This window comes from Macaca mulatta, chromosome 14 (assembly GCF_049350105.2).
Source record: "Macaca mulatta isolate MMU2019108-1 chromosome 14, T2T-MMU8v2.0, whole genome shotgun sequence".
In the NCBI taxonomy this organism is placed as follows: domain Eukaryota; kingdom Metazoa; phylum Chordata; class Mammalia; order Primates; family Cercopithecidae; genus Macaca; species Macaca mulatta.
The window spans coordinates 95591870-95610823 of NC_133419.1; the positions used below are offsets into that span (position 1 = coordinate 95591870).

At 39.8% G+C, this 18954-nt stretch overlaps 1 protein-coding gene across 10 annotated transcripts in view; it reads left to right on the forward strand.

Annotated features, from left to right (window-relative positions):
- Positions 1-18954, forward strand: part of AMOTL1 (angiomotin like 1) — a 173964-nt gene that overhangs the window by 95852 nt on the left and 59158 nt on the right. The window lies entirely within an intron of this gene.

Here is an 18954-nt window from a genome sequence, read left to right on the forward strand (position 1 = left end):
CCAAACTCCTGGAACATATTATTACCAGAGGGTTTTTTCATTGTAGATTTTAAAGGAAAATGTAGTCTGAATGCTAGAATGGAGGAGTTAAAGGGACTGTAGAAATCACATAGTGCCATCCCTCACTCAACAGATGAGAAATTAAAGCCTGGAGAGATTAATGAATTTCATAGACAGAACTCTGAGGCAACTGGGGGCTACATTCAAGTATCCTGATGGCCAAAATCTATTCATTCCCTTGCCCTAATTCTCCCTACAGCCTTCACTTGTATTCTTCCAGTTGATTGATGGATTCAGCAGCACCTATTGAGTGTATGCTCTACTCTACAGCCCTGTTCCTGGTTCAGAGATGGGGTCCCTGCCCTTCAGGACCCTATAGCATTATCTTGGAGGAAACCAGCATCTGAACAGATCATTGCCATGCAATGTGCTGTTCTAGGACAGAGAATGCTAGGATAACAGGATGGTATAACTCACAACTAGAGGGGTTGGGGAGTGCTTCCCAGAGGAGGTGACATTTGAGTTGAAACTTGAAGGATAAATCAGAATTGTAGGGTAGAGATGAAGTAGCACTATGTGCTGTGCGAGGGAGTGCCGTGTTTTCAGACAAAGATGTCATGAGGATTTTTGTCTGAATGAGTGGCAATAATGCAGAGCACTGGTGGGCCAGGGTATGGTAAGAAGTGACAGGAGATATGTTTGGACAGGGAAGTTGGGACCCGTTTGGTTGAGGTGTGTTTGGACAGGGAAGTTGGTGATGACAGTCTCTGGGTGTCATACTAAGGAATTTAGAATTTATCCATAAGCAATTGGGAAAAGCGGTGTTCTTAGGTAGGGATGGTATGTGGATGTCTAACAGCTGATTTTGGTGGCAGTGCATGAATTAGAGGGAAGGGAGACCGATGCCACAAGGAGCTCCAGGATGCTTTCAGTAGTCCAGATCAGAATTGGTGAGGGTGGCTGAAGCTTGGGCAGTGAGAATAGAGGAGCATTATGTGCTAAGAGAAGTAGGGAAGTAGAATTGACAGGGTTTAGGGACTGGTTAGATACAGAAGTTCTGGAACAGGGAAGATGGAAATAAGGGAATTACGAATCAATCTCTCAGGAGATAAACTGGGTCTGAAGATGACACTTTGGGAGTCAGAAGTGTTTAGATGTTGCTGACTTTGAAGGAGGAGCAGGGAACATGAACAGAGAAGACACGTGGCCACTGCCTGTTATTGGATATGTCATTTTCATGAAGGGCTTTATTTATCTGTTTCTAAATTGAACAAGCCAGGGTTTCCCCAAACGACCTCAGTGGCTATGTGCAGGACATACCTTGGCTGTACATCTTCTGAAAAAGGAGAGGCTGGAGCTTGGCAGAGGGAGAGTGGCCTGATCTGCCACTGGCTTCCCAGCACTGACACGTTTCCCCACATTAGGCTGAGAATGCCAGCTCGGAAGCAGCATAACCAACTGTGAGATATTGGCCAGGCAGGAGAACGCATTCTCCCTAAGTGGGCATAACCCGACTCCTCCCAGGAATCCAAGATGGGACCCAGGAGGCTCTTCTTCCCCCTTTATAGCTCCTTGTGTCATAAATGATCAAACCCCTGGTATTCGCATCACAATGATTTACCACAGGTGTTTAAAATAAGCCATGATGTCATTCCACCGTCATACCAGAGTTTGGCTTATTGTATTTCACCCTTTTTCCCGATAATTTACCTCAGCTTCTAGAGCGTGATAGAGGGGAAACTGTCCTGAAATGAAATCCCCTTCCTCTTCTTTGCTTTACTCTTTGTAAAGTAATATATACATACCATAAAATGCATACAGTGGATCACTTTGCCTTTTGTTATTTGGTAATAGGTGTGATGTGAGGTGGGAGAAATGGTCAGGGGAGGAGGGGAACACTTTTGGAGGTCATTTGTCTCAAAGTTATGACGTTAGAAAGAAGAAGAAATGTGTGAGGGATTTGAGCTGACTGCCAGGCTTGGCAGCTGGTTGATATGACGCATGAAATGTCTCAGGAGACGTAACAGACAGGCCATTGAGGCTGGGCCCCAGAGCCACAAGGCCCCTTTGTGAACAGGGCCATGGCTAGCCAGCATGGCTCCAGTGGTGCAGCCCTTGGCTGACTGGGTAAACAGTGTTGCATCCACACCAGCCCTGCTTCAAACACATTTAACATGGCCCGAACTCCAAGGATTGGACCTAAAACTCAGCAGTGTGTGATGTTCAACTTACCTGTGACCCAGAAGACAAGTAGGGCCCCTTTCATTTCACTGACACATTATCTTGTACTTAAAGGGTTATCTTATTTGTCATTGATCATGATGGTTTAGGAAGCTGCAGGCCATTGTGTACATACATACAACCACATAGACATCTGGACTAGAAGGAGATGCCTCTGATGGAGATCATGGAGTCCATCTCCCTGGCTGGTGCTACAAACGTGGGCTCAGTGTGTAATGAATATTCAGTGGTTTGGTCCAACCCATTACATTGCTGAGACGTTGCTCCTTTTTGCTTAGAGGCAGAAAGTTCCAAAGAGACAAGTGATAGAACTTATGAGAAGAGTAAGAATTTGAATTTTTTGTGATCACTCTTGACTCACCGTAGCTTACAAATTCTCTCACCTGCTCTGATGCCCTAAAGATGGAGATGTTTGGTAGATGATTGTTAAGGCCCTTTAGGCTCCTTTCATGGGAACTCTCTGGGAGATGAGGCCTTGACCTCGTTGACTTGACCCACCTTGGCCCATGTGGGTGAGCTACTGTAGCTGGTGGGGATGGGAGTGCTAAGGCAGCAGAGGCCTGCAGGGAACATGTGCTGGCTATGGATGAAGGCTCTGGTTTTCCTCTTGTTCCACTATACATTTTCCTCAACCTGAAAGTGTAAATGGATAAGAATGAGGACAAGATGGGAATTAGACAGGTTGTTACTGTGGAGAATTGTGACCACCCTCACCCCCTAGCAAAGGCAAGCATTTGGATATTAATTCTGACTCTTTGTGGAAACAGACCACTTACAGAAGTAGTGACTTGGTTTATGCAATCTGCACTGTTAATGGAAACAAATGCATGAATGAATACCAAGGGATGATCTGATTTTTATCAAAGCAGTTTGGAATATATTAGTCAACATGTATATTTGTTTTCCAAAGAAAGCTATCCATATTTCAAAAAATTTGGGAACTAGAGATGCTGAAAAATTACTTACAATATCCAACTATCATAATATACCCACTAACATTTTTCCTGTACAAATTAATTTTTTCACATTATAATCATAAATTATATTGTTTAGTATCCTAGCTTTTGAAAGATAGCATTGTATCACAAGCTTTTTTCCTCAATCCTTTATATTTTCAAAACCAACATTATTATTGCTGTATAATGTGTCATAAAGTATACCATTTACACCATTTTCTCCATAATAGAGTGAACAACATCATGCATATCAAATTATCTATGTTTTGGCTTACTTCCTTAGGAATCATTATTTAGAAATGAAATTATTGGGTAAATTATAATAAACATTTAAAAGCTTCTGATGCCAGAAAACTTTGTAAAAATATTATAATGCCTGTTTTACTGCACTTTGACCATGTTAGTTATTACATCATTATAATTGCAAAATCTTTGCTAATTTAATAGGCAAATATGTTTTGTTGTTGCTGTTGTTGTCTTGAGATGCCTGTCACTCAGGCTGGAGTGCAGCAGCACAGTCACAGCTCACTGCAGCCTCTACCTCCCAGGCTCAAGTGATCCTCCCACTGTAGTCTCCCTAGTAGCTGTGATTAGAGGCATGTGCTACCATGCCCAACTAACTTTTGTAATTTTTTTTTGGTAGAGATGGGGTTTCATCATGTTGGCAAGACTGGTCTTGAACTCCTGGGCTCAAGCAATCTATTCACCGTGGCCTCCCAAAGTGTTAGGATTACAAGTGTGAGCCACTGCACCCTGCCTGCAAATAGTCTTAACTTCCTATTTGAACTCGTTATAACTAGCTAGGTTAATTTTGAGGGGAGGGAAGTATGATTTGCTATTTAGATTTATTTGATCTCAAAAATAGGCTTTTTATGTTTCTTGTTCTTAAGACTTATATATTATAATGGATTCAGCATAAACTAAAATCTGTTTTTTTCTAACACTTGCTCTGATTGTCCATTTTCTAGAACTCCATCTTCACGCTTAGCGGGTGACAATGGAGCCTTTGTGGTAGTGGTAGCAAGAGGAAGAATACTTACTGTGTGCCAGGCACTTTGTGTGGGTTACTCATCTCCCTTAATCTTTACAACAACTCTAAAGAGTGGGTACTGTTAATATCACAATTTTTACATACAATAAAAACTTAGGCTTAAAGAGTGAGATTAACTAACTTAATAACAGCCTGCAGCTTGGAAGTGCAGGAGCCAGGTGCAAACCTGGAACTCTTTGTGCACACTGCGTCTCCCACGAGTGTAAACACTTGGCCACTGTACTTTGCAGTGGAGCCACAGATTTAAGCTTTCACTTGGGGTCACTAAATCTGGTGAATTTCTAATCAGATTTATAGAATATATCACATGTGATGTCCAGCCTGTGCTCTGCCCACCTTCTGTTTTTTTCAACAGGACCAGAATTCTGGTGAAGTATTCTAGACTGTAGGCGAAAGCTGTCTGGATACCTCTTTTTCTTCTGATACCTGGGAAGACTGTCACAGACCAGACTTAATGGGGCTGACAGCTCTGGATGTGGGCTTTCGTCTGTCTTTTGGTTTGCTTTTATTTGGAGTTGCTTTCATTGCTAGGGGGAGGGTTGTGGGTTTTCTTTAGACATTTTTATTAGAATGTTTCCATTATGGAAGATGATAAATACTCATTTAAGACTAATTTGTGTTTTAGGCAGTATCAGTCTGGAAAAAGACTAAGAATGACTCCTGTCAATGAAAAGAACACTTAAGGCTCTGTTTCCACTCTCTCAGCCTGTGCATTGCCTTTTTGGCCTTTATCTTGGCTCAGTCTTATCTGTTCAGCATAGGGGACTTGATTTACTAGCTTCCCGGAAGTGGAGAGAAGAGTGGTTACTGTTTATTAATATTTTGTTCATCTATGAATACGTTAATTTGATTTTTTGGTATGTAGATAGATATTTTATAAAAGCATGACATGGTAGTGTTTGGCCCAGCCCTCCTATCCTAGGTTGATTAAAATATAAGATGATGTCAAAGCCAGAGGAGCTGTGGATTTCCTATCGTAGAGCAGGCTTCTTGCCTTGTCACAGGACAGCCATCACCACCACCTTCTTTCTCATCAGGGCAGGGGGCTTGCAGTGTCATACATTAAGTGAGGGAACCTGTGGTATGACCTAGTCCCCAAATCACTATTTTCCTTTAAAAAATGCATTATGCATTTTCCCCCAGAAAACCTGATTTGGTTTTATTGAAGATAGAGTCAGAGGCACTGACATTCTCTGGGTACATGCCCACTGACAGTGCAGGGAGGAGGGACAAGTAAAGTGGGGGCAGCCCAAGGGTACATTTGGCAAATTAAAGATAACGCCTATCCTCAGGGAACCCTGTCAGCTCAGCAGTGCAGCGAGTCCAGTCTAAACACGAACAAGCATGAAGATATTTGCTAAATCACAGGCCTTACTCCTAGTGGGCTCTGTGTTTGGAATGTGCTGTATTACAAGAAAGAAGGTTTGGTGGTCCTGTCTTACTTTGTGTTGGACATGGCTGGAGGAGGGAGGAGAATTTTGGGAGTAAGTGTATGTTTCCAAAATGGGGAATTATGATTTGCAGTTTATGCAATCATGAAAATGAATTGCTTTGTGGGATGAAAAGGTAAGCCAGACCCAGGGCTGTTGGATTAAAAACGATGCATTGCCCTTAACGAAAATGAGGCCATAGAGCCTTATTTAAATTCCACCAGCTAAACATGTATTTTGAATACCAGCATGGGAACTCAGGAGTTTCTCCAGTATTTAAGCTGAATTATGGCTGGATGAACAAAATAAAATGCCCTGTGTGTCCTGACAAACGGCTCTGCAGCCTGGGTATTTCAAGAAGCCAAGGTCAAGTTCAGGTTACTTTCTCAGGAAACCTAACAATTCCAACTGTAATGCATTAAATGAGTGACTTCTCTAAACAGGAGGGTTATCTGTAGCCACCCTGGATAGCAATGATTCTGATCTTAGTTTACCCAAGAGTAGAGTCTTCATTTGAACAGTTATGAGATTTAAGGTGTCTACATGATCAAAGGGGCCCAGGTGGGGAGTTCCATGAGTTTGCAAAAAAAAAAAAAAAAAAATTTCAGGGGGTTTGGGTTCTGGCTCTTCCTTCTGGTAGCAAATTGCGTAAGTTTTAGAGCCTCAGTTTCCTTATCTGCTAAATGTTACAGCTGATTTTTTTCCCTAAAGCTATTATGTTGGTGCAAAAGTAATTGTGGTTTTTGCCATAATAACTGATTTTCTTCCTTAGATAAATAAAACATATTCATTGCACAAAATTTAGAAATACAGATAACTTCCATTCCACCCCCCAAAAGAAAGAAAATAGAAATTGCCTCAGTCTTATTATCCAGAGATACCACTGTTAAATCCTCTGTTCACTATGTTGCTTCAAGGACCAGAAAATTATAGGAAAATACTGTAAGTTGCAAAGCTGTATATAAATAAGAAGTATTTTTATTGAGTCAACAGAATTCAAATTTGAACCTCTTCACAGCCAAGAAGCCCTATATTATTTAACCTCATTTAAATTTCATTTTGTTTACATTTTTCTGATTATTAAAATAATAATGCTGAGTTTTTGGGTTATCTATGTTTTCTAATTTTTCTATATATAATGTACATGTATTATTTAGATAATAAAATTTTTTTAAGTAGCCATACATGTTCATTGTAGAAAATGTGTAAAGAACAGAAAAGTATCAAGAGTAGAAGAAAAATCTGTAGTCCCATTACTTGTAGTAATAGCTCCTTCTGGTCTTTTTTTCCTTTTGTAATAGTTCCTTGCAGTCTTTTTTCTTGGGATTATTTTTTACAAAGGCAAAAGCCTAATATGTATTATATCTTGAGAAATTTGTTAATATTGATAAACTGAGAAATGTTTTGATTTTAATTTCTCTATTAATTTTGCATAGGAAAATGTGTACTTAGACCCTGCATTTTCTCTTTATGAATTACTTTACTACATCCTTTGTCTGTTTACCCATTGATTTTTTTTCTTTTCCTGCCATGTTTTGCAAAATTTTTGTCAAACAAGCTGTGTTTTATTACATATTAGCCTGATGGCCTAATTATAGATGAACATAGAGTTTAATACATTGAGTTTGGCTTGCTTATCACCATTCATGCTTGAGGATCTGGAGACCACAGAGTGGGAACAGCTAGTCTGTTGCATGAGTTGCTCTGATGCTCACTGAAATCTGGAACTGGCTCTCCAGAACCAGGCCTTCTGGGGTACATGCACAATGGTCTAGAGCAGCACTCACTGTTCAATAGAAATGTAACGTGAACCACATATCTCATTAAACATTCTCTAGCAGTGACATCTTAAGAAGTTTGAAAGAGACAAATGAAATTAATTTTAAAGCATAGTTTAGTTAACTCATTTAGAAACATTAAAAAAATTTAGTTAACCCATTATATCCAAAATACTGTCATTTTAATAGGTAATCAATATTAAAAACTCTCAGGTATTTTCCTTTTCTACTAAGTCTCCAAATTCTTTTTTTTTTTGAGATGGAGTCACTTTGTCGCCCAGGCTGGAGTGCAGTGGCTCCATCTCGGCTCACTGCCACCTCCGCCTCCTGGGTTCAAGTGATTCTCCTGTCTCAGCCTCCCAAGTAGCTGGGACTACAGGCACGTGCCACCACGCTTGGCTAATTTTTGTATTTTTTAGTAGAGATGAGGTTTTACCATGTTGGCCAGGCTGGTCTCGAACTCATGACCTCAAGTGATCCACCCACCTCGGCCTCCCAAAGTGTTGGGATTACGGAATGAGCCACTGTGCCTGGCCCTAAGTCTTAAAGTTCTGATGTCTGTTTTACCCTTAGAGCACATCTCAGTTCAAACTATCCACATTTCAAGTGCCCAATAGCCTAGTGGCTAGTGGCCACCGTCTGGACAGTGTAGGACTAGAAGGAATGAGAATCTGTGTCTGAGAGCGTGTACTGACATGCACCGACATCAGTCCAGACCATGCTCTGGTTGTGCATGGCATTGCGTTCTGTGGTGCTGGATCATGCCGTGATTCCTCACACAGGCTGTAGGGACAGGGACTGTGATTCTTAGCTCATGGTCTTCGAAGAGGAAGGGCAATCCAAGGGTGGTGCTTCTTGCCTGTCTTCTGTCATCCATTAGCAGTGTGTGATGATAACAGAAGCTAACCATTATGAAGTGCTTTCCTAAAGAGAGACACTAAGCACATCATCTCATTTCATTCTCACAATAACTCTGTGAAGTAGGTACTATTATCACCATTTAATGGCGAAGAAGAGGTTAAAACTTGTCCATGATTACAAGGCTAAAGAAGGGCAATCCTAGCATAAAAGAAAGAGACCCTGTATTAAGGAACAGTGCACTCCTGTACCCACATGGTGGGGTACCCTGATGAGGTGGGAATATGGTGGGCTCTAGGCCCATTATTTGCCTTGTACAGACTGTGAGTTCTGTGGTTTGTCATGTGAATCCTCTGAGCCTTGATTTGGATGCTCATAAAATAGGATAATACCATATATGGAATGAGAGCAGTGAATGCTGGGTGAATGTTTGTGAGAATTAAAGAACACAGTGATGTAAAGTGCTATTTATTCAAGGCACATTTATTTGCAAGCATAATGTAAAAACGTGAGTTTTTTTTATGAAGGCTTGTTGTATGCAGAGGAGCAAATGGACGGTTGATCAGATGTTACTGATGACCTTGTTTTCTCAATCCGAATATGTCATTGCTCCAGTTTGAGCTGCCTTCTGTGACCTCAAATTCATGAGAAGAAGGGCAGTGGCACCAAGCTATGCTATCATATTGGCAACTTTATGATTCCAGAGTCCACTTATAATATCCAGAACAAATCTAAATGCCAGAGAGCTCTCCCTTAATATAGTGTTGAAGGTTTATCTATTTATTTGAAAACCCATCAAGCAGATATGATCTAACTTACTCTTAAGCTTCAGGACTAAATCAATTGATAAAAGTTTATTGGGTGCCAACTCAGTGTAAGTCATAATTGTCTGTCTTTAGAAAACTTGCATGTTAATGATAAGGGAGAAAAGATACATATATATAAAATATTCAGTGGTATTATTTTAAATAGAAATTTAAGAGAACCAGTAACATGACATAAAGCCAGTGAGGGTGACTCAGGCAGAGTTGTAAATTCAGAGGAAAGAAATGGATACAAATTCTGGGAGTTGGGCTGTATACAGCATGGCCCAGATCAGGGGTGTTCAGTCTTTTGGCTTCCTTGGGCCACACTGGGAGAAAAAGAATTGTCTTGGGCCATACATAAAATACACTAACACTAACAATAGCCGACGAGCTTAAAAAAAAATCGCAGAAAAGTCTCATCGTGTTTTTAAAAAGTTTACGAGTTTGTGTTGGGCTGCATTCAAAGGCGTCCTGGGCTGCATGTGACTCGCATTGGACAAGCTTAGCCCAGATCATTGACAATGGAGGACCAGCCTAGGAGGCTATATTTTGTCTCTTACACATAGCTTTTAAATTCATATGATTTCGGTTTTTCATATATAACTGTGGACTTGGGAGAAGAGGCACTTGCAGCCCTGCTCAGACATATTTAAATAGTCAGTCAGTTTGGTAGCAGAGGGAAAAACAGTCACTTCCTGTGTGTTCCAAAGCTCATGTGGTTCCTAGAGAAAGGAGAAAGAGCTGTTGTTTGACCTCCTGAACCTGGGTTTTCTCATGAAAATAGGGGCAGTGGTGTCTGTCTCATTTCTGTGAGAATTAAGCAAGATGATGGAATGTAGTGCCTAGGAAATAGCACAGACCTTCAATAAATGCTAGTTGAATCCTCTTTGTAGGCAAGATATTAGCCTGAGAGCAGATAATAATGTTGAATGTAAGTTCCAGTTTGAGAAAACAACTCAGAGGCAGGCTGCTAGCCCTCCTGCTTATCTGAGGTTACCCATTTAGGGTGTAGAGCGTGGACACAATGATGGCTCAGATTGGGCCGCAGGTGAGCGTTAAGAACTCAGGAGCACAGGTCCAGAGGATGGCTGCCTTCCCTTTTGCATTCACCAGTGTAGAGAAGTAGTTCACTGCAGGGACTCTGGAATTGGAAAGCTCAGGCCTGAATCTTGTTTATGCCTGTGTCATCTTTATCTGTTTCTATATTTTGCAGGTTACCATCCTGTGTGTTGTTTTCTTCTTTTGAATAAGCTGACAATGATATCTGTTCTATAAAGGTCAAAATGCAATGATGCATGTAGCAGTGGATACCCTGGTGGCTGGATTGCAAAAACTGTTCAATAAATGTTTGCCATCATAGAAAAAATTTACCAGGCTTCTCATGAATGTCCAGTGTTAGACTCTGTATTAGGGGCTGTGGGATACAATGATAATAATTATAATCATGGTAAGAACATCTAACATTTGTGCAGTGCTTACTGTGTATCAGACTCTAACAACTGTATAAGTGGCATTGTAGTCCCATGAAACGGAGACACAGGATGTCTAGTAAGCTTCCTCTCTGATTTCACAATCTAATAGGGAAACAGGCTCACAAATAGACAATTAGAGCATGGAGTTCTAGTCACAAGTAGTTTATCAATAAGTGTGGGCTCCCATCCTTTCTTTTCCCCTTTTCTTTTTTTGAGACGGAGTCTCGCTCTATTGCCCAGGCTGGAGTGCAGTGGCACAATCTCGGCTCACTGCAAGCTCCGCCTCCCGGGTTCACGCCATTCTCCTGCCTCAGCCTCCCGACTAGCTGGGACTACAGGCGCCCGCCACGGTGCCTGACTAGTTTTTTGTATTTTTAGTAGAGACGGGGTTTCACTGTAGTCTCGATCTCTTGACCTTGTGATCCGCCCGCCTCGGCCTCCCAAAGTGCTGGGATTACAGGCGTGAGCCACCGCGCCCAGCCTCTTTTCCCCTTTTCTTTGTGTCCCCATTACTAGGACGTGTTTATCCTGATAGGGGCCCATCAATAACATTATCTTTGCAAGCCGAGGATGGGCTGTTTCATAGCACTGGTATAATTTTCTGTGAAATTGTCCTGTTCCCTCCTGATACTCTTTCTCCCTCATTTGCACTAAGCTCAGATCTGCTTATACAGAACCTTGAGCTCACTCACCCCAGCTGGCTGAGCAGTGGAGCCAAGGAATAGAAGTTTCTGTCTTGCTTGCACTTTGTCCATCCTAATGTGGTATTTATTAGCATGAATGTGTAACTGAGTTATTTGTGAGGCCAGTGCTCTCTGTTTGATAGAAAACTTCCCATTTTGAAAAAGCCCATTCTTTTCTGTCCCTTAAGCTTGGCAAACCTGCCTTTTCTGCACTGTCATTCAGGTAACTAGTCACCATCACTGACGACGTATGCTGGCATCAAGAAAGCACTATCGCCTGATTTCGGCCTCTCTCCTTGGTTTTCCTTGTAATCGCTACATGACATAAAAAGATGATGGAGAAGATAAGCTCCCAGTTGACCATAAGTGACTTCCAAATCCCAGAGTTAAATGCTAAAAGATGGAAGCCCCACCCGAAGCTACCTGAGTAGGAGGGGAGGGAGTTGTAGACTCATCTGTGCCCACCTCAGCCTGCAGGAGACAGCTGCGTTTCTTCTTCACATTAAGTGAAGTGTGAAGGGGAATACTCAGGAGGTGAGAATGGGTTTCTGCCCTTTCATTTGAAAGCAGTGGTGTATTTGTGGTATTTTGACTCTTACCAAGATAACCTCTTTCCCTGAAAAATGTATTATTGTAGGATTTAGCCAGCCTGCAGGAAGCACTGACTCAGTGACAGATGTGTGGTGTTTTGTGTCCATTCCTGATCGAAGCTCCTGTGACCTGAGGTGAAAGTGGGGCATTGTGAATTTCACTCTTGTGGTGGAGTTGGACCTCTTTGTACATATGAGACGACGTGTATATTCACACACACTTCAGCGTGGAAGGGGCACAAATTCACCAAGATGCAGAAACGCTTTGTGTCTAAAGAGATGGCAGGTTATGCAGTGGGTGTGTAGCGAGAGAGAGGAGGGATGATTTAGGTGTCCCCACTGATAACATTCCTTTCTGAAAACTGCGGATGATTGCAAGGTGAAGTCACTTATGGAATAAAGAATTGCATTGAGCTCTCCAGTTCTTTACCTTGCCTGGGGAACTTTGATCCCAGTTATTTCAACATGAAATGGAAGGGCTGCTAAATTGAAGGCCTAAGGAAATCCAGCTGGGAAATACATCCTGAGCCCAGATGGAGTGTCTTGAGTTTAGTTACCAAGCAAGGCCTGAGGCTAACTACTCTGTTAGGATCTGTTGGACTTATTCCGAGGCAATTTATGTGAAGGTCTGCGTATCCATGTAGGGAAGGCTGAAGTGATCCTTGTCAAATTGTCTTCTAGAGTTTGACATTTAGCTGTTAGGAGTTGCATTCAGAGGAAACCTGGCTATGAGAAATACTTACAAAATGAGAGATACAGAGGCTGACAGGCTCGCTAACATTTCAGCAAATATACTTAAAAGGAAAATATAAGGCTAGGTGACCTCCTGTGGAGAATGGGGGTAGCTCTGAGTGCTTTGGCTGTGGATGGCTACAAGTTATGGAAGGTCGCACATGTCACTGTTACTGGTTAGAAGCAGCTGGCTCTTCAGAGGACTGACTCAGCCCTTTGATACGGAATGTGGATGATTTGGGGTTTCATGCTAATGCTTAGTATCTAACCTGCAGTTCCCTGATTGCGACCCAGTGGTTGAGATTAAGAGGAAAATGAGTTTCCCAAATCTCTGCAGAAGAGAGACAGCTGTGATTGGAGAACTACACATCAAGACTTTGTTTGCTTTTGTGAATGGCAAATAAATCTCGGGACCCCAAAATCACTCAGCCAAAGGGAAAAGTTGAGCTGGGAACTGTATCAGACAAACCTGTCTCCTATTTTATTCTTAAGATAGCTACAAAGATAAAACAACACAAACAAAAAACTATTTACTTTCCTCACAATTTGCCCACAAGGAAATTCCTTATGAACAAAGGACAGACACAACTCAAAAATCATCCCTCTGTTTACCTGACAAATGCATGTGATTCTTTCTCTGCCCTATTGTTTCACTAAGCCAGACTAAGGCATAAGTGACTCTTCTTTTATCCTCCTGTCACATGTAAATTGTGTATTCAGTTGAAAGCTAATCAGAGACTCAAAATAATGCAACAGGTTGTCCCTTATCTACCTATAACCTGGAAGCCCCCTCCCCCACTTCAAGTTGTCCTGCCCTTCTGAACCAACCAATATACATCTTACATTCATTGGCTGTGTCATGGGTGCATTCTTTTTTTTTTTTTTTTTTTTTTTTTTTGAGACGGAGTCTCACTCTGTCTGTCGCCCAGGCGGGAGTGCAGTGGCTGGATCTCAGCTCACTGCAAGCTCCGCCCCCCGGGTTTACGCCATTCTCCTGCCTCAGCCTCCCGAGTAGCTGGGACTACAGGCGCCCGCCGCCTCGCCCGGCTAGTTTTTTGTATTTTTTAGTAGAGACGGGGTTTCACCGGGTTAGCCAGGATAGTCTCGATCTCCTGACCTCGTGATCCGCCCATCTCGGCCTCCCAAAGTGCTGGGATTACAGGCTTGAGCCACCGCGCCCGGCCTCATGGGTGCATTCCTAAACTTGACAAAGTAAACTTTCTAAATTGATTGAGATCTGTCTCAGATACTTTTGGGTTCACAAGTTGGAAACCTGAAGGGATTCTGAGTGGTGGTTCCTCTGTCCTTTGGCAAATCTCCTACGGGTGCTTGGTAGCAGCTTAAGCTACCTTTATGGCTCAGATCAATAGGACAATTTGCTGAGGCCTGGGAACTCCCCCTCCAGAGAATCCCTGATCTCCCCAATGTGATCGAGATACAAAGTTTATTTTGCTGTACAGCTCCTTTTCTGGAGTCTTGCTTTCTTCCAACAAGGAAGGCAAGTTTTTCTACATGATGGAGTGCAGGTAATGCCTTTCTGGAGTTTTAGCTTGCTTCCAACAGGGAAGGCAAGTTAGAGATTTTTCCTGTTTCTTAGATGGTAGAGAGCAGTCATCAGCCTGAGGCCCATTCCTTGATTAAGTAGCTGAATTGGGGTTTTGTCTTGGCTAAATTTAACAACCAGCTGGTCTTAATTTCTCCTTACCTTTAAAGTGCTCAGTAATTGTATAAATTGTGAGATTGTTTGTTTTGCATAACTGTTTTGTTGTTGTTGTTGCTTGTTTGTTTCTGTTGTTGTTTCCATCTTTTTCCTGTTGGGTTTGACCAGCTCTGTCTGATTTGATCAAATCCAAGGGAGAGTTTCAAATTATGGTGAACAAGGCCTCTGAATTGGCTAAATTCCCACAACTGAAAAAAAAAATGGGAAAAGGAAAATGACAGCCAGCAAAAGGAAAAAAAAATTCTTTTTTTTTTTGGTTTGGGAGATGGAGTCTTGCTCTGTCGCCCAGGCTGGAGTACAGTGGCGTAATCTTGGCTCACTGCAACCTCCACCTCCCAGGTTCAAGCGATTCTCCTGCCTCAGCCTCCTGAGTAGCTGGGACTACAGGCACCCACCACCACGTCCGACTAATTTTTTTGTATTTTTTGTAGAGACGGGTTTCACCATGTTAGCCAGGGTGGTCTCGAACTCCTGACCTCAAGCAAAGCACCTGCCTTGAAAGTGCTGGGATTACAGGCTCCAGCACAGGCCTGAAAGATTTTTGATTTTGACCACCTGAGGGACTTTTTTACATAACAAGGGCACCTTTATTTACGTAACAAGCCAAGCCAAACTGGAGTAGCAATGGCCGTTGCCCCACTCTGCAGTTCAGTAGCTAAGGTAGCTAAGGTTCCGCCCCCAATTTTTTGTCACCACGACAGCCTGGGTTTAGTTCCTAAATCAAGCTCTTTCTGGTTTGACATTTGTATTAGTTTTGAAATATCAGCAATTTGTTTTAGCTAAAGTATGGTAATGAGATTTAAAAGTTTTTTTTTCTTAAGTAGCTCAATGGTTAGCAGTCAATTAAAAGCTAATATCCAAGATATGTATGTGTGTGTCTCTGTGTGTGTGTGTGTAGCTTTTATATTTATTTTCTCTCCTAGGATGTTTCTTTTTTTTTTTGAGAAAACGTTTTTTTCTCTTCTCAGTTGACTGAATTCTGTTTTCTCCATTTACTTCTGCTCTCTTTCCTTTCTCTTGCCACACTCTGCTGCATAAGGGAACTGAAATAGTTTCTAATAGCCCAGGATTCCTTAAAGAAAACAGAGAAGGCACCGGACTCCCTTTTGGGGAGAAACCTCTGTTTTTCCTTATGGAACCCCAAGAGTGTAAACAGGTATGTTGGTCTCAGATCTTAAACTGCTTGCTTTGGTAGTGTATTACCTCATTTCTTTTCTTTTCTTTTTCTTTTTTTTTTTTTTTTGCACTAAAATAGTTATTGTAGCAGAGATTACTCTGGGGTGTTTAAAGTAAGAAAGAGTGTAGTTTAGACACCTAGAGAAATGTCTTTGTTTGAAAAAAAGTGCACTGTGAAAGTGTCACATGGTCTAGCCCTATACTAGTTCTCTTTTTGGAGACCCAGGATTCAGTGTGGGCTCTGCCCAGAGTTCACAGATCCAGTTAAAAGACAGACTAAATTTAGAACTACCTATCTAAATAAAACTGGTTTCCTTATACAATTCTATGATAGATTTCTATAATTTTATGTTTGACTTGGCATCCATTTTTAATCTCCCTGCAGTACCACCAGACTCTTTCTCTCTGTACCTTGAGATAATATAAATTTCACTATCTGATTTTTCACCTAAGAGTTGGTCCTTTAAGATGCAAATTTAGTGCTATATAGCTGACATCTGCCTGGAGTAATAAAACAGGTTATCAAGAAATTGGAAGTCTAAAATAGTAGGAAAAAAGTTGTTATGAATCTATAAGATCTATTTCTATCTACGTGTGTAATATATCTGTGTATTTGTGTCATGTATATGTTTCACTACTAAAAATACATAAAAGCTCTAATTAATTGGCTTAAAGGAAAAAGTGCTTAAATCAAACACTTTATCAGAAAAAAATAGACTTTGAGCCAAATGTTTTTTCAAGTTTGTGAGTAAACTTAAGTAAATTTTTAATAAATAAGCTAGTTTTAAAAGTATTTGTGAAATGTAATTAGAAATGGCTTCAGAATTGTCAACATACATTATTGTTTAGATTCATTGGTAAAGTGGCTTAATATTTATCTCTGCTAGATGTAAAAATTTGGCATGAGGGCTATAAAGTTATGAATGTAACACAAAGGAAAATTATCTTTATGTAAAATTTGATAAATAAGGAATTCAATATTGTCCAGTAAATGAAAACAGCTAAATCCTGAGTTACTGGCAAAAACAAACAAAAATTATCTAATGTTAAGGTTCTTAGGAAAACCTGAACTCCACTGGTTACAAAATGGTTAACATTTTTAACAATAACTATCACAGTTTTAATAAGTAATCTGGGTGAAAAAACAATTAATTAGATAAATGTAGTGGAATAAATGCCTACAAATAAACTTATCATATAATTTAAAATCTAAAGTTAAATAATACATATTCATTGAATGTCTGAGTCATTTCTGATTTTTAAATAAATTATAGAAAAATGTTTTTCTAAAAAAGAAATGTGTTCTTATTTAAAGGAAAATAATTTTTGTCTAATTCAAAGTTTATTTAAAAGTTATTGATAAAACAAGGTAATGGTAACCAGTATATAAAAGCATTGTAAAAAAAATTATAAATATAAAAAGGTATTTTTGGCAAGAAAGGTTAAAAAGGAAAATAATTTTATATGAGAAAGAATCTTATATGGTAAATTTTTATCCTGGAATAAAATGACTGGTTAAGAAAGAAGGATGTTCAGGATACACCAGAAAGTCCAAGTATGCCATGAATAGTCTGTGTAAGTCATAATAAGATTTGTAAAAATAAAGTTTTATGGGGGAAGAAAAACTTTATATGATCAAGTTGTCTGTAATTAAAGAGAAATTATTTATAATGATCTTTCTAGAGATTGCATTTTGATATTTTAAGAAAACACTTATGCACTAAAGAATTGGGTAGTACAATGAAACTTTCTTAAGGTACTGATTTACCCTTAACAAAATTACAAAACATTTTACTTTTTTTAACCCAAAGTTTAACTTTTATTGTGTCTTGCTGTTTCAGCTTTCTCTCCCCTTTTAAAAGCCCTGAAATAGTTAAATATCTCCTTGAACTCACTTTTGGCTTCCGTAAGTTTTATTCCTCAGGTGCTGTTTGTTTGTTGTGGCCTCATGCTAAAAATGTTTTATCCTAAAGGCCTAAAGGAAATGTCTTCTCCAGTGTATCAGTCTGTGCTCTTCGCTTTAGATGGTTCTCTGAATCTAAAATTTTTCACTTGTTACCTAAGAAACACTCTTTCTATGTCTAATTGAAATACCCTTTTTATTAGTTTGACTTTCAGGTTATTGATATTAAATGGACACCCCACAGGGAATAGCAGTGGCACTGCAGAAGATCTTTTCTTTTGTCGTTTTGTAACTGGCCTAACAAACACATTTTATGTTTTATTGAAATAATTCCTATACCATTGTTATTAAGTTTTGGTTTGCTTAGAAAAAACTGAGATTAAAAACTTTTTCAAGTTAAAGTTATCACATTCATATAACTCTCTGTATTTTGCTTTTAAAGTCCTTGTGTCATTAAGTTACAGAGCTTTGACTTCTGGGTCTAAACAGGACACCAAGTCCTCTTCAGTCTTAAACCCTGACAGCAGTTAAAACCTCATCTTCAGATCCGGTAGAAGATGCCAACCAAAATAAACTGTGTTTGTAAGACACAGGGCCAGAAATTAAAACTATCCAACTCCTCAAGACCCATAGACTATTGTGGAAGAGGTGGGCATGAGATTGTAAGGGCCAATGTTGAGAGAGAAAATTAGTTCAGTTTCTCTATAAATTAACCATTAATACCAAATGACACTGATGCAAGACCAGCCTATGAGCCCCTGTGTCAGATGAACATGATTTTTTTGGAGCATTAACTCACTCCTTAATAAAAGGTTATAAAAGTTATAAAAAGGTTTATGGAAATTATATCTTATGGTCAAGATAATTAAAATTTAATAAATTTACTTACAGAATTTTAAAAGATACATTTAATTGGCCTCATGCTGTCTTTATTAGGGCTTGTTGTTTGGGAAGTTAAATCTCTCTCAGTAAAGGTTTTTGCTTTTTTTTTTAAATCATTGAGTTATCACTTTGGCTAAATGATTGGCTTATTTTACAACAACTTGTGATCCTATTTTGTGATATGAAGTGTTCTAAACTTTTTATATTTGACAGACTTCCAAAATCAAATTTTAACCTTAGTCCTCATTAATCTTTTGATATTAGATCCCTTGAAGTCCAAAAGAGACATATTCAGCTTATTTGATGTAATAAAATCATACAGGAAGTAGTGTCAAAGATGAAATGGGGTTTAACCTTCTTTGGATTATATTTATATAAATGTGTTATTAGTATGTGTTCCAGAATTGTATGAGATTCCTGTGATTCTAATATGTGTTAGTAAATGTTATTAGTAGTAATGGTGATTCTGATCTAAAATTGTATGCCACAGAAATAATCCAGTTTCCTTGTCATTTGTGTCTTTAACCATGACTTTCCTCATCTAGTTGTTTCACTTTTATTCTTTTCAAAAGGTGTTTTTTATAGTCAGCTATAGGACTCTGACAGTTGTTCTTGAATGCAGGTTTCTGATGACTTTGGAGACTGTGACACTAGAATAGAGGAAAAACTTGCAAGA